A 14,623-nucleotide genomic window follows, 5' to 3' on the forward strand; every position below is an offset into this window, starting at 1 on the left:
TCACAGTACACAGTAGTTGGTTGATTATTAAGATTAAGTATTATTAAGGGAAATGGAACTCGTGACAACCCGGATCCCCGACCCCGGATTTGGGGGTGTTACAGAAATGGTATCAGAGCTAAGCGTTATAAACCTCAGAGATGATGTGACGTTAAGATAAGAAGTTCACTAAGATAATAAGAACTCTTGCCAAGTTCATAGTCAGACTACCTAATGTAGTACTGACAGTTAAAACCCTTATGGGAACCCTTATAAATATCGTGATAGAAGCGTAGTTCATTATCGTATATGGTAGTGGGACTCCGAACCTTGAAGTTCAAGCACAATAATATGATGATGTTTTACTACATATTGGGGATCAGATTGTGGATCCAATGGAACACCCTAATGAGGGACTAAATGATGTTCATATTAAGGATGTAGCGGTTGAGGATGTTATCCCAGAAGGGATTGTTGCTGAAGAAGATTCTGTGGAGGATCCTAACAAGAACGAAGAAAGGACCGATGAGGAATGGATGACCTTGGTCAGGATGACTACCAGAGGTAGGATTGGCCGATAACTACCGTAGGTTCATTCAAGTTTGTAAAGATAGTATCCCCTTTAACGCGGCTTACTCGTAAGACTGAGAAGTTCGAATGGACAGAGAAATACGAGAACAGCTTTTAAGAACTGAAGCAAAGGTTGGTGACGACCCCTATGTTGGCATTGCCGGATGGAAAAGAAGATTTTGTGATTTATAGTGACGCTTCACATAGGGAATTAGGGTGCATCTTATACAGCACAACAAGGTAATCGCGTACGCGTCAAGACAATTAAGGGAATATAAAATTCGGTATCCCCACCCATGAGCTTGGGCTCGTGGCAATAGTTTTGCCCTAAAGATTGGAGGCACTACTTGTATGGACAGAAGTGCGAGATTTACACAATCCATAAGTGCTCTAGTGCATTTTCACACAGAAAGAGCTCAACATGCGCTAGAGGAGGTGGTTAGAGCTAATCAAGGATTACGATTATGAGATTCTTTATCATCCAAGAAAAGCCAATATGGTGGTTGACGCCCTTAGTAGAAAGGAGAGACTCAAGATGATAATGTCTTCGGAAGAATTGGTAAGAGATTACGAGAAAATGGAAATAGAAGTGAAGGTAACCACAGACGGTACCAAAAAGCTGTTTGAGATTGTAATGCAGCCCGAATTATTGAAAAAGATCATATTGTGCCAAGAAAAATTGATGAATGAAGGCAGAGAGCTAATGACTGGAGAAGAGATGAATACCGAGAAAGATGATAAGGGAATAATGAGGTGTTCCTACAGAATTTAGGTTCCAAATGTTCAAGAGCTTAAAGATGAGATCTTAGATGAAAGCCCTAGTTTGAGGAATAAGATTTAGAGCAAACCCTGAACGTGATAGTCAGGGAGGTCGCCATCAAGATAGAAGGAACCCATAACATAATGAAGTGGAAAACGAGGATTTAAAACATGTAGGATGACCCCAATTATGGGGAGGAGGAGGGAACGTTCAGACTAAGGAAATAGAAGCCGAGTAAGGAAAGGAGACCCGAGACGGTAATCCTATACGATAATTCATGGACCTTTCTAAACAGAACTTAGAATATTATCCCTAACCACCACCCTGAGGAAACAATGAGGTGAGAAATTTTTTCAGGACCTTTAAGTCGCTAAGCTCTCAGAGTTCCAAGGAATAAGCTGACCCACTCGAGGCAAGAGTCTGGCTAAAGGAAATATATGAATCATTTGAGATTCTAAATGATTGACGAATCACAAAAGACTATTTTTGTCACTTACCCTCCTAAGAGAGAGGCCACCCGCTGGTGAAAGGCCAAGAAAGACACGGGGCCAGAGGTTATAATAAACCGATTAAAGTTCAGTCAATTTTTTTCGGGAGAGTACTTCCCAAGGTTATAGAGATAGTGTAAAAGCTTTAGAGCCAGAACAAAGGCAGACGAGTATGATGAATTATGAATCTAAGTTGTAAAAGTTGTCAAGATTCATTCTGAGGACAAGAATCTAAGAACGACGTGATGTTTGAAGTCAATGATTAGTGGGTTCATGAAATGATTATAAGAGAAAGGAAAATAAAAAGAAACTGAAGTGGAAAGGAATATAAAAGGCAATAGAGTTTAAGGAATGATAAGGGAGTTGGGTATGAGGAAACCCTAAAGACTCATAGTAATAGAAATAGAAAAGTATATGATTGTCAGGATGAGGGTGATTCACCATGAGTTAAAGTTGACGGTTGAAGGCATAAGAGATACATATATTTTATCCCCTTTAATTTGGGAGGATTCGAGGAAACCTTGAGATAGTTCGAAGGATAAATAATGAGACGCAGATAGACCGAGGAGACAAGAAAGTAAGAAATTAGGAAATTGGATGAAGGAAGTGACCTTCAAGAATGTGAAGTGTAAGTAACGCATGTGAATTGATACCCAAAAAGGGGGACACCAGGTATAAAAGATATCCCAATATTAAGATGACTGTTGAGATAAATAAAGAGGTAAATGAGTAGTTAGAACTAAAAAGTTCACGTTGAACACGACCAATATCTTCTAGAACATCCTTGTTATCATTACTAAATCAGGCAAGAAAAGCGGATAACCGTTGTTATCTTTTGGAGGCCATATTGATTGACCTCACTTTGAATAAGGATGCTATTGTGAAATTTGGTATAGACTATCGAGATGGGAATGATTAAATAAGATAATCTATCAAGGATATATGACTTGATTTATCCATGGAAGGATGCATGTACCTTTTTAAAGGTGGAATTAAGGACAGAACCTCGGTAACTTAAGATGAATCCTAGGGGAATGCATAAAGGTTGGAATTTCACCCTTAATAGGGACAGTATGAGTTTTGACAGTATGAATTGGAAAAAAATAAGGTTACAACAACCTTTAAGGATCAGTGGAGAAATTTTTCAGAAGTATATAGACAATGATTCTGGTATTAGTAAATGGTATCTTGATATGCCCTGTGCCTAGGGTGTACCTGATGAAGGATTTAAGGATAACCTTAGAAGTTTTACAAGGAGAAAGGTAGTATTCAAAGTTCTCAAGAATAGAAATTTTGATAAAGGAAATTTGACGTAATTATAATAATGCCAGGTGGGGCACGTGTTGAAGCATAAGAAAATATAGATCGACCCAATGAAGGTCGAGATTGGTGAAAACAAGAAGGACCCAAGATAAGAGACGTCCTAAGTATGATCGAGAGTCAGCCGTGACAATGTTCACATCTAAAGACTAAGGCAATGACTTATGGAAAAATGGTGATTTTTTTTCTCACAAGGACTTAAGAAAAGCATTTTCACATAAGCAGTGATTGAAATGAGGTAGAAAATTTAGTTGGAGGTGGTTAAAATGACATTGATTGTAAGGAAATTTTACTATCAGGAAAGGCCAAAGAGATGGCCGACACTTTAAGTGTAAGAGGACAATTATAGGCGCTCGTGCCAGAGGAATACAGTGATGATGGTTAAAGCCGTGAAGGTTGTATTATGGTTTGGAAGATTGACATTCATTCTGATGACTGTGCAATACCCAACCGTAATAGTAGTTTGGTAAAGGTTTAATTCGTGAAATCGCCATGAGCGGGCTATCTATCTTAGAAGGTACTATCTTGAGATAAGCCAGGACCATGTTACGAAATGACTAAATGAACCTTTGAGATGTATGTCTCCCAATAAAGACATATGGTTAATAATGGTATTAACCTGCTATCGTTGCTTTTATTGAAACTCTTCTGCAATTTTATTTGCTTAATGTCATATGTATGTCAAGTTCGGGAATGTTCTTCATGAATCATGAATGGTGATTATGTTACCTCCTTAGAAGAATTTGATACGACAAGTATGGACTCCGTATGGTTAGCTATTAAGATTCGAAGGAAAACGAATAACTACAGTAGGTCAACGGTGGACCATAGTAATGCATCGGTGATTCTGCGAGTAATGAGCCGATTACAACCGTAAGAGTTGGATTGGAATGGATGTTGAGATTCAGTACCACTAATCGGGTCGTGGTAATGTATAAGTTATTATTGATAGACCAACTAAGCCGAAGATTTACCTATGATATAATTATTCATTCTTGTGGATAAAGAGTAGTATTACTATACGAGGAAGGTTGCATGCAAGCATAGGATTCTAGTAATGATGATGTCTAGAATGAAATCCCAGATTCGATTTTCGAAGTCGAGGGAGTTTCAAAGGTGATTGTTTATAAGCTCGCGCAAGAGCATGGGTCCATAGAATGATGGACGGAATAGTAAATATTCAGGCACGTGAATTGCGATGTTATAATACTTGATGTTGATATATATATATATATATGTTTTGTTCTCCTGTGATAAACCTCTATAGTTCAGAGGTAGATTCCAAGCCAGATATTTTGTGGCAGTATTTATATATATATATATATACAATTCTCTTCAATTTGTTCTTTTCTCTCCTTTTCATTTCGTGTAAGCTGAGAAGAACAACCCTTCCAGAAGGGGAGGTATTGCCGAATGACTATCTATCTGTGTGATAGAAGCCTAGTAGGATACCACATGTCGTTTAAATTGCTTGTGAAGTACTAAAGGCTGGCCACCTTCTGTACTAACTATGCAATAGAACAAGTGTTCATGATCATAGTGATCTCTCAATAAATTCCTTTACTTCTATATGATTGATCAAACTTTGGAAAATAGAAGCAGTTAAAAAAGGAGTAGTAAAAGTATGGTGGTATTCGGAATGAAAACAGATTCGTGATACTAAGGTTGACGTATTTATTAAAAGGTTATACAACGCTAACGAGCAAAAGTGTAACCAGTATAATATTAGGTACGGAAGATAGTAACGATTACGAACTAGAAAATAGTGGGTATTGAGAAGCAAAAGTAATAACGCTAGAAGCTATGATGAGAGTCTGTGCAATAGACTTGAAAGAATTTGGAATGATCACTTAACACGGATTGAGTTTTCTTACGACAATGGATCGTATGCCAGTATCGGGATGTCACCTTATGAGACCCTTGAGGGGAGACAATGTCGATCTCCCTTATGTTTGGATGAAGTTGTAGAGCGCAAGATGCTCGGACCAGCAGTGGTCCAAAGGTTCAAGGATATAATAGATCTAATTAGAGGATGGCTGGTAGTAGCCCAAGATGGACATAAGAAGTAAGCTGATTTGAAAAGAAAGGACAAAGAGTATGAAGTAGGTAACTTATTATTGTTAAAGGTATTCCATTCGAAAGGATTGATGAGGTTAGAAAATGAAGGAAAGCTAAGTCCACGATTTGTTGGACCCTTGGCTATATTAAGATGTATTGGGAAGCTGTCAAATGAACTGGCCCTACCCCAGAACCTGCAGCAAGTCCATAACATGTTCTACATATCAATATTAAGGAAGGATAATCTGAATGTCAGACATATAAGGGAATACGAGCGCATAGGCATGCAACCAAACTTGACCTATATGGAGCAACCAGTAAGGGTTATGGATTGAAAGGAGCAAGTGCTTAGCAACAGGGTTATCAGACTAGTTAGGGTTTTTTGATAAAACCACAATATGGGAAGAATTGACTTGAGCTAGAAAGTGCAATGCTAGAAAAGTATCCCTATTCATTTTCTATCTGATTCCGGGACGGAATCCTTTTAAGGAGGGGAGACTGTAATAACCCCAAATTTTGGAATTTTTGAGACACTGATGAATAGTAACTTTTGCTGATTATGCTGATTAAGGAAATTTTCATGCCACACTATGTAGGAGTTTTTTTATTGATATTCTGAGATCTTATTAGTTCTCCATAAAGTATATGAGTGTATGTAAAGATCGTCAGAATCCAAATACGAACACTTTGATTTTTCCCGAAAATCCACCAGATACCGAAAGAATTGAGTACAAGATAACAAGATTAAAAGGATTTTAATTCAAGGATTTTAAGCAAGGATCATTAAAGGACTATAAAATATGAAGAGAGGGTTATGGAAGCCCAAGTAATAAGATCTCAGATATGATCCCTCAAACGATCACCGAGAACGAGAGTTAAGCGAACCGTAAAACAAATAAGCGACCAAGGATCAAGCTTATATAAGTAACCAAAGGATTAACTAAATAATTAAGCACTAATCAAAGAGATTAGAGGAGGATGACATTATCAAACCATAAGGGAAGGACATGTGGCAAAGGAATGATGCAAGCAATGACATGAGCAAGTGATGTCATCACTTAATCAAGATATTTGTTCAAAAATCTCCTCCACCAAGCATTTCTTTCTCATTTCCCAAGGAAAACCAAGCAAGAAAAAGCTCTCCCCCATTTTCTTCTTCTTCCATTCGGCCTTTTCATAAATATGGTGAAATAGATTTTCAAAAATTAAGCTCTAGGCCATGAAAAATTGCAAGGTTTGTTCCTTTGGATCCTATATTTCATAGCTTAGTTATGCTATAAGTTTGGATCCAAGAATCCAAGGTTTACCTAGTTAAACAATTCCTAAAAGTTTAGGGTGAATAGTAACTTTCAAAAACAAATTCTTGATTTTATTTGTAAGGTCAAGGTAGCTTAAGCATAGATCAAGGCTTCCATGGGCATTCCAAGGATCTTTCATGGATTAAAAGCTTCAAGCAAGGTATAAATCTTCATGATTTTAGTTTTAAAACTTTTATTTCAAATATTTTCATAAAGATTATCCTTATGGGAATATTATTTAAATAATATTAATCAGATATTTCCTAATATATCGGGATTGATTTATTTTATTAAATCATCACTACTCTAAACATTCTTTAAAATGTTTACGAGTCTTCAAAATGATTTTAAAAGTTAGAGCGGATCCCAAAACTCATTTTCAGAATTAAGATCTTCCTTTCGAAGAGGATTTAAATACTCGCTCAAATCTTTAGGGATCCGGCTCTGTGGTGTATTTTATATTCGCAACGAGGTTGCTGTTTTGAGAAAACATTTTGATTACTTGCCCAACGTTCGGGAATTAAGTCCATCTAGTTGAGTCGGCATAAGCAACATGGGCTCAATGGGCGTCCATGAAAGTGTAAGTGGCTCAGTGGGAGTCCATCAATGCGTAAGTGGCTGAGTGGCAGTCCCGCATAAGGTCCTAATGTGGCCAGGGTGATGACCAGTGGGGGATTCATCCATCTACTAGTAGAAAAGGTGACTTAATTGGTATCTTTACCTGATCAGCAAGATATCAAGTTTATGCCAAGGTTTTCTCCTTTCCAAATTCATTGGATATTGCAACTCTATTTATAATTTTCATAACAGAGGTTTTCAAGGAGTGTATGAAATGTATATATATATAGGTGCATACATATATCGGGACTTAATGAAGTATCTCGTAACTTCATTCTTTATAATGATATTTCAAAGATTGAATCTATTCAAGTCTTATCTTGTAGTCTCATCTATGTGATGAACTTTTGAAACTGATTATATCTTGAACGGTGGTAGTTCAAGTAGTATTCGGAAAAGATATAAGTATATTGGAGTATCTTGTAACTTCATCTTTTCAACTTATATCTGGTTAATGATTATCTTATGCATGACAAAGATTTTCAGAAAAACGTTGAGACAAGGTTAGATATATGAGATCACCTTGCAACGATATTTTTATACAGTTATAAACTGGAACTCTGTGTATATTATGCATGGAAGATGACTTTCAAGGTTTTGAAAAGTATATATACATATGTACTAAATATTTTACGACTTGGTCGCGTTAAGAGATCAAACTTGGTTCATTTTTACTTGACCAAGACTTTCATGAGTACTATGAGAATACTCATATATTGTAAATTATTATACATATTATTTCGGTGGGCTTGTTGCTCACCCTTACTTTCTTCTTTCATCACACAACAACAGATAGACAAGATAAACATGACCAAGCTCCCAATCCGCGAGCGGATAGGAAACGTTCCGCAATTTACAGTAGGCGTTGATGTCGCTGTAGCTCAGGTAGGAACTACCAATAGGCTAGGCTTTCAACTTTTGATGTACTAGACTTATGTATATTTATGAATTGTAATAATGGCAAAGAATATGTAAATTTATTCAGAAACCCTTTTGAGGTGTAATGACTTATAATTGTGGAATAAAATGACTTGTGTTATTTTTGGATATTCATCTCTGAGACTATAACTTATGGTGTGTGTGTATATTGTGGGGTCACAGTACACAGTAGTTGGTTGATTATTAAGATTAAGTATTATTAAGGGAAATGGAACTCGTGACAACCCGGATCCCCAACCCCGGATTTGGGGGTGTTACACTATCTTATATGTTAGCTACACACATAAGACGAATAAGCACAACCAATACTAGGATATCAATCAATCACCACACACCAAGATATCGAAAAAAATTAATTATTGAAATCTATAAGTAAATCCGCTAGAATCCCATGATAACGATTAGCTCATAATTGAACTCATCGTCATCATGGGTTCCAATAAAAGCATGGTATAAAACAAGGTCTTAATAAACTGAATAATAATCAAAATATGAATAAAAAAAGGTCTAGGTTCAACAAGAATGAAAACGAGCATCCAAAGTTACAACTATTTTCAAAGAATCACAAGTAGAAAACAAGATCTTCTTTTTCGGAGTTGTTTTGTGCTTCTAGGTCTTCTCCTTGATCTCCCAATCTTCCCGGATGATGAAAACCCTTTTTTTTAAGTATATATAAGCCCCTAGTGGACTTGTACCCTTAAAATTATCAACTTCCACTCAAAAAAGGCTTTTTCAGCAAAATCAGCCGCGCATCAGCATGCGGGTCTGACGCGGCCACGTGCGGGTCTGACGCGGCCGCGTGTCAACATGCGGTCGCGTGCACTTCTGACGCGGCCGCGTGGGCGGCTTCTGGAAAATCACGCGACTTCTGGAAAATTCTGATGAATCTTATTTTGGCCATAACTTGAGTTCTACTCGTCAGAATTAGGAGATTCAACTGCCAACGCGAAGCTAACGAGATTCTCTACAACTTGACAATGTCCTTGGCTTCCAAATATGATCACTTTTCATCATATTTCCTTTAAAAGCTCCTTTCTTCATTTAACTAATACCTGAAATGCAATAACACAAAAACACATCAAAATACCAACAACTTGAGTCCAAAACACCAATTTAAGTTTGTAATAAAGCGTTCCAAGTGGATATAAAATCCACTTATCACACCCCCAAACTTGTATCGATGCTTGTCCTCAAGCATAAACAGGCTCAAAACTATAAAACAAACCTAATGCATGAATGCAACTACGTGAATGCAACTAAATGATAATGCACATATATGTAAATTTATTCAGAAACCCTTTTGAGGTGTAATGACTTATAACTGTGGAATAAAATGACTTGTGTTATTTTTGGATATTCATCTCTGAGACTATAACTTGTGGTGTGTGTGTATATTGTGGGGTCACAGTACATAGTAGTTGGTTTATTTTTAAGATTAAGTATTATTAAGGGAAATGGAACTCATGACAACCCGGATCCCCAACCCCGGATTTGGGGGTGTTACACTATCTTATATGTTAGCTACGCACATAAGACGAATAAGCACAACCAATACTAGGATATCAATCAATCACCACACACCAAGATATCGAAACAAATTAATTATTGAAATCCATAAGTAAATCCGCTAGAATTCCATGATAACGATTAGCCCATAATTGAACTCATCATCATTATGGGTTCCATTGAAAGCATGGTATAAAACAAGGTCTTAATAAACTGAATAATAATCAAAATATGAATAAAAAAGGTCTAGGTTCAACAAGAATGAAAACGAGCATCCAAAGTTACAACTATTTTCAAAGAATCACAAGTAGAAAATAAGATCTTCTTTTTCGAAGTTGTTTTGTGCTTCTAGGTCTTCTCCTTGATCTCCCAATCTTCCCGGATGGTGAAAACCCTTTTTTTAAGTATATATAAGCCCCTAGTGGACCTGTATCCTTAAAATTATCAAATTCCACTCAAAAAAGGCTTTTTTCAGCGAAATCAGCCGCGCATCAGCATGCGGGTCTGACACGGCCATGTGCGGGTCTGACGTGTCCGCGTGTCGGCATGCGGTCGTGTGCACTTCTGACGCGACCGCGTGGGCGGCTTCTGGAAAATTCTGATGAATCTTATTTTGGCCATAACTTGAGTTCTACTCGTCAAAATTAGGCGATTCAACTGACCATGCGAAGCTAACGAGATTCTCTACAACTTGACAATGACCTTGGCTTCCAAATCTGATCATTTTTCATCATATTTCCTTTAAAAGCTCCTTTCTTCATTTAACTGATACCTGAAATGCAATAACACCAAAACACATCAAAATACCAATAACTTGAGTCCAAAACACCAATTTAAGCTTGTAATAAAGCGTTCCAAGTGGATATAAAATCCACTTATCACACCCCCAAATTTGAATCGCTGCTTGTGCTCAAGCATAAACAGACTCAAAACTACAAAACAAACTTAATGCATGAATGCAACTACGTGAATGTAACTAAATGATAATGCAATCGATCCCCTCAGAATAACCATAACCAAATTAATAAGCCGATGCCTCTAAGAATGCAATGACTCAAAATAGAGCTCGAATAAATCCCACAAACCAACTTACAAACTAGAAACGTGCGTGTGTGGATGCTTAACAGATATACTCTCTATACTAAATCAATAACCATAACTTATCTTTCATCAAAACAATCACAAGCTTATAACTAGAATAGACGTTAAACGCATAATGACTCACAACACCTCCTTTCTACTAGAGTTATACAAGGATTCATGCTATTTTTGAACACATAACAAAGATGCTTATTGATCGTGCAATGAATGAGGTCCACAAAAGACTTATGCAATAATACCCATGTAGCGAGCGTTATGTTAGCGGATCCCAGACTATAAAAGCCTTAGGTCACTAGGTACAAAATCCCCTAAGAACTTAATAACTCGAGTATTAAAGAGCTCACTCTTGATCAATAATGCATAACACATACTCTTTTTTTTCTTTTTTTTTCTCTTCTTTTTTTTCTCTTCTTTTTTTCTTTACATTTTCACAAATTTCTGAATGAGTGCGTTTCACTCCATCTCATTCAACCCTAGACTACTCATAAAACTATGATCTGGCTACTAGCCATTTGACGTCTAACCTTACAACAACTAGCAATGAAATCCAAGTTCTTCTCTAGTTTAAAATTTTAGTGTTCTTTTTGTCATTACGAGAATACCAAAAATTCCAAATATAACCAAGTAATTAAATCTCAACAACAAACAAGCATGATCATGATCTAGACCAAAAGCAACCCTATAAGAATTTGTGAGAATATTTGTTTCTGGCATGCAAATCAATTCATTAGGACTTAAACATCCCTCTATTCGTCATCACTACACTCACATCAATATCAACCAATCAATCAGCAATAGCTCAACCTAAGGGATCATGTTATATGCATGTAAATGCAACTACATGGACTCACATAATAACTCAAACAAATATGTCCTATATAAAAAATCATGCAAAAATATGAATGAAATACAACCAAACATGAACTAAACATGTAACATTAATTTATATGAATCTATATGGACACACACAAACTAATTCTTACATTATCACCCCCAAACTTAAAATATTCAATGTCCTCATTGAAGGTAATACTAAGGATTTCAAGCATACCTAGTCGTCGGAAAGATCACTCTCTTCGGATGGAGGATCAGGTGGCCAATCAACCTCGACACCAGTGTATCGGGAAACATTACCGAGAGCGTGTGTCAAATCTGCAGCAAAATGATAGTGAATGTCGTGCATGGCCTCTATACGCCTAGTCAATCGCCTGTACTGCGCATCACCAACACCAGTCCTATCAACTGCCTGCTGCGCAAGAGAAAAACCCTCTGTAGGCACTGGAGGATCCGTTCGGCTACCCTCTCAGGGGGTGCACCTAAGAATGCATAACTCAAGTGATCTGGCAGTAGGTTGAGCTCAAGTGTGGGAGCATCTTCAACAGACGGCTCGAGACGCTCCTGAGAAATTTTCAGCTCTGCTAACCCAAGAGAATCGAATGGCATATCTAACTTCCTCTTCCACGGAGGTGCATCCAAAATATGTAGGTGCTCTGCTCCTTCTTCATCTTCAATAACTGATTCCCCTATTAATGATCTCTCTATGGTATCTGACTTTGGCAATTGCTCAAGCTCCGAATTCACGATAGAGTCTACCCACTTTACTTTAATGCACTCCTCTTTAGCTGTGGGCAACTTTATTGCCTTGAACACATTAAAAGTGACCTTCTGATCATGAACCTTCATCGTAAGCTCTCCTTTTTGCACATCGATCATAGTTCGGCCTGTAGCCAAGAATGGTCTTCCCAAGATAATGGGAATCTTCTTATCTTCCTCAAAGTCTAGAATGACAAAATCAGCAGGGAAGATGAGCTTATCCATCTTAACCAATACATCATCCACTATACCTCGTGGATAAGTGATGGATCGATCAGCTAGTTGCAATGACATGTATGTCAGTTTCAGATCAGGTAGACCAAGCTTCTTGAAAATAGACAAGGGCATAAGATTGATGCTCGCTCCCAAATCATATAAACACTTGTCGAATGACAAGTTTCCGATGGTGCAAGGAATAGTGAAGCTTCCAGGATCTTTAAGCTTTGGAGGCAACTTCTGTTGCAGCACAGCACTGCATTCCTCCATAAGAGCAACGGTCTCTAAGTCATCGAGCTTCACTTTTCGAGAGAGAATACCTTTCATAAACCTTGCATAGCTAGGAATCTGTTCAAGAGCTTCAGCGAAAGGTATGTTGATATGAAGTTTCTTGAACACCTCTAGAAACTTAGAAAATTGCTTATCCAACTTTTGCTTCTGCAGCCTTTTAGGAAAAGGAGGTGGAGGATAGACATGTTTCTCCCCTGTATTACCCTCAGAAGGAGTGTGTTCCACAGTTTTCTTCCTTGATTCCACCTCGGCATTCTTCTGCACTTCTTCTTCAGCCACAACTTCATTTTCTGAAACTTGAGATTTTTCAGGTTCTTCATCTTGCTGAATGTTGGGGCTTGCGACCTTTCTTGAACTCAAGGTGATGGCGTTCACCTGTTCTTCAACTTCCCTCTTTCCTGGATTGGCTTCTGTATCACTAGGAAGCGTTCCTGGTGGTCGATTCAATAAGGCATGGGAAATTTACCCTATTTGGTTCTCCAGAGTCTTGACAGAAATAACATGGCTTTCGCATATAAGAGCTTGAGTTTTGCACATAAGCCTCAACTCCTCCAATTCAGATTTTTCATTCGAATATTGACCTGCAACTTTATGAGTTTGAAGTTGGATTTATTGTGTTGGTGCGAGTTATTGCTGAAAACTAGGAGGATTGAATTCCTTATTTTCAAACTGCTGGAACGGTTGTTGCATCGCATTATGATTGTTGCTCCAACTGAAGTTAGGATGATTCCGGTTGTCAGGATGATAAGTATCTGGAACTGCTTGCTGCGATCTCTGAAAGTTGCTCACAAACTGAGCTGATTTACTAGATATAGTGCATTGCTCTGTTTCATGTGAACCTGCACACAGCTCACAAACACTGGTTATATGCTTAACACCATAGTTAGCTAGAGAATCGATCTTCATAGACAACGCCTTTAGTTGAGCAGTGATAGCTGTAGCTGTATCCACTTCAAGAACTCCTGCTACCTTGCCCTGTGGACATCTCTGGGTTGGATACTGATATTCATTAGCAGCCATCAGTTCAATTAGATCATAAGCTTTCTCATAGCTCTTTGCCCATAATGCTCCGCCTGATGCTGCATCGAGCATGGGTCTGGACTGTGCTCCCAACCCATTGTAAAAAATAATTGATGATCATCCAATCAGGCATTCCATGATGAGGACACTTCCTAAGCATCTCCTTGTAGTGCTCCCAAGCTTCACATAGCGATTCTCCCGTTTGTTGCGCAAATTGAGTAATAGCATTCCTGAGTGCAGCTGTCTTCGCCATAGGGAAGAATTTAGTAAGAAACTTCTCAGCAAGATCTTCCCAAGTATTAATCGAACCAGCTGGTAGAGAGTGTAACCAACTCTTAGCCTTGTCCCTCAGAGAGAATGGGAACAGTCTCAGCTTTATAGTATCTTCAGAAACATCGTTGAACTTGAAGGTGTCGCAGATCTCAATGAAATCCATAATGTGCATATTGGGATCTTCAGTTGGAGACTCCCAAACTGGATTGAATTCTGCATCCATTGAATTATGCCAGGCTTGATCTCAAAGGTATTAGCTATGATAGCTGGCCGGGCAATGCTAGATTGAATGTCATTGATCTTGGGTTGAGAAAAATCCATCAAGGCTTTCGTTCGTGCTGCTGGATCTCCCATTGTATTGAGTACCTGAAACACAAACAAATAAATCGTGAGAGTAAAAGAGTCCAAGTCAATGAACTTTAACGACCACCGATGACAAGCACATACACTAAAAATTAACACCGAGTCCCCGGCAGCGGCGTCAAAAACTTGTTAGGGAGAAAACACGCGCTAAAATTCACACAAGTATACGCGTTCGCAAGTAGTATAAGATATAAATCAGATTCGTTCCCACAGAGACTTGTTTAGGTTAA

General features: G+C 38.0%; 1 non-coding gene across 1 annotated transcript; it reads left to right on the top strand.

Annotated features, from left to right (window-relative positions):
* The first annotated feature begins 13,888 nt into the window (after positions 1-13,888).
* Positions 13,889-13,995, top strand: LOC141699202 (small nucleolar RNA R71). The gene has a single exon (XR_012565683.1). It is a non-coding gene; the product is annotated as a small nucleolar RNA R71 (small nucleolar RNA).
* The last annotated feature ends 628 nt before the right edge of the window (positions 13,996-14,623 follow it).

This window comes from Apium graveolens, chromosome 11 (assembly GCF_009905375.1).
Source record: "Apium graveolens cultivar Ventura chromosome 11, ASM990537v1, whole genome shotgun sequence".
In the NCBI taxonomy this organism is placed as follows: Eukaryota; Viridiplantae; Streptophyta; class Magnoliopsida; order Apiales; family Apiaceae; genus Apium; species Apium graveolens.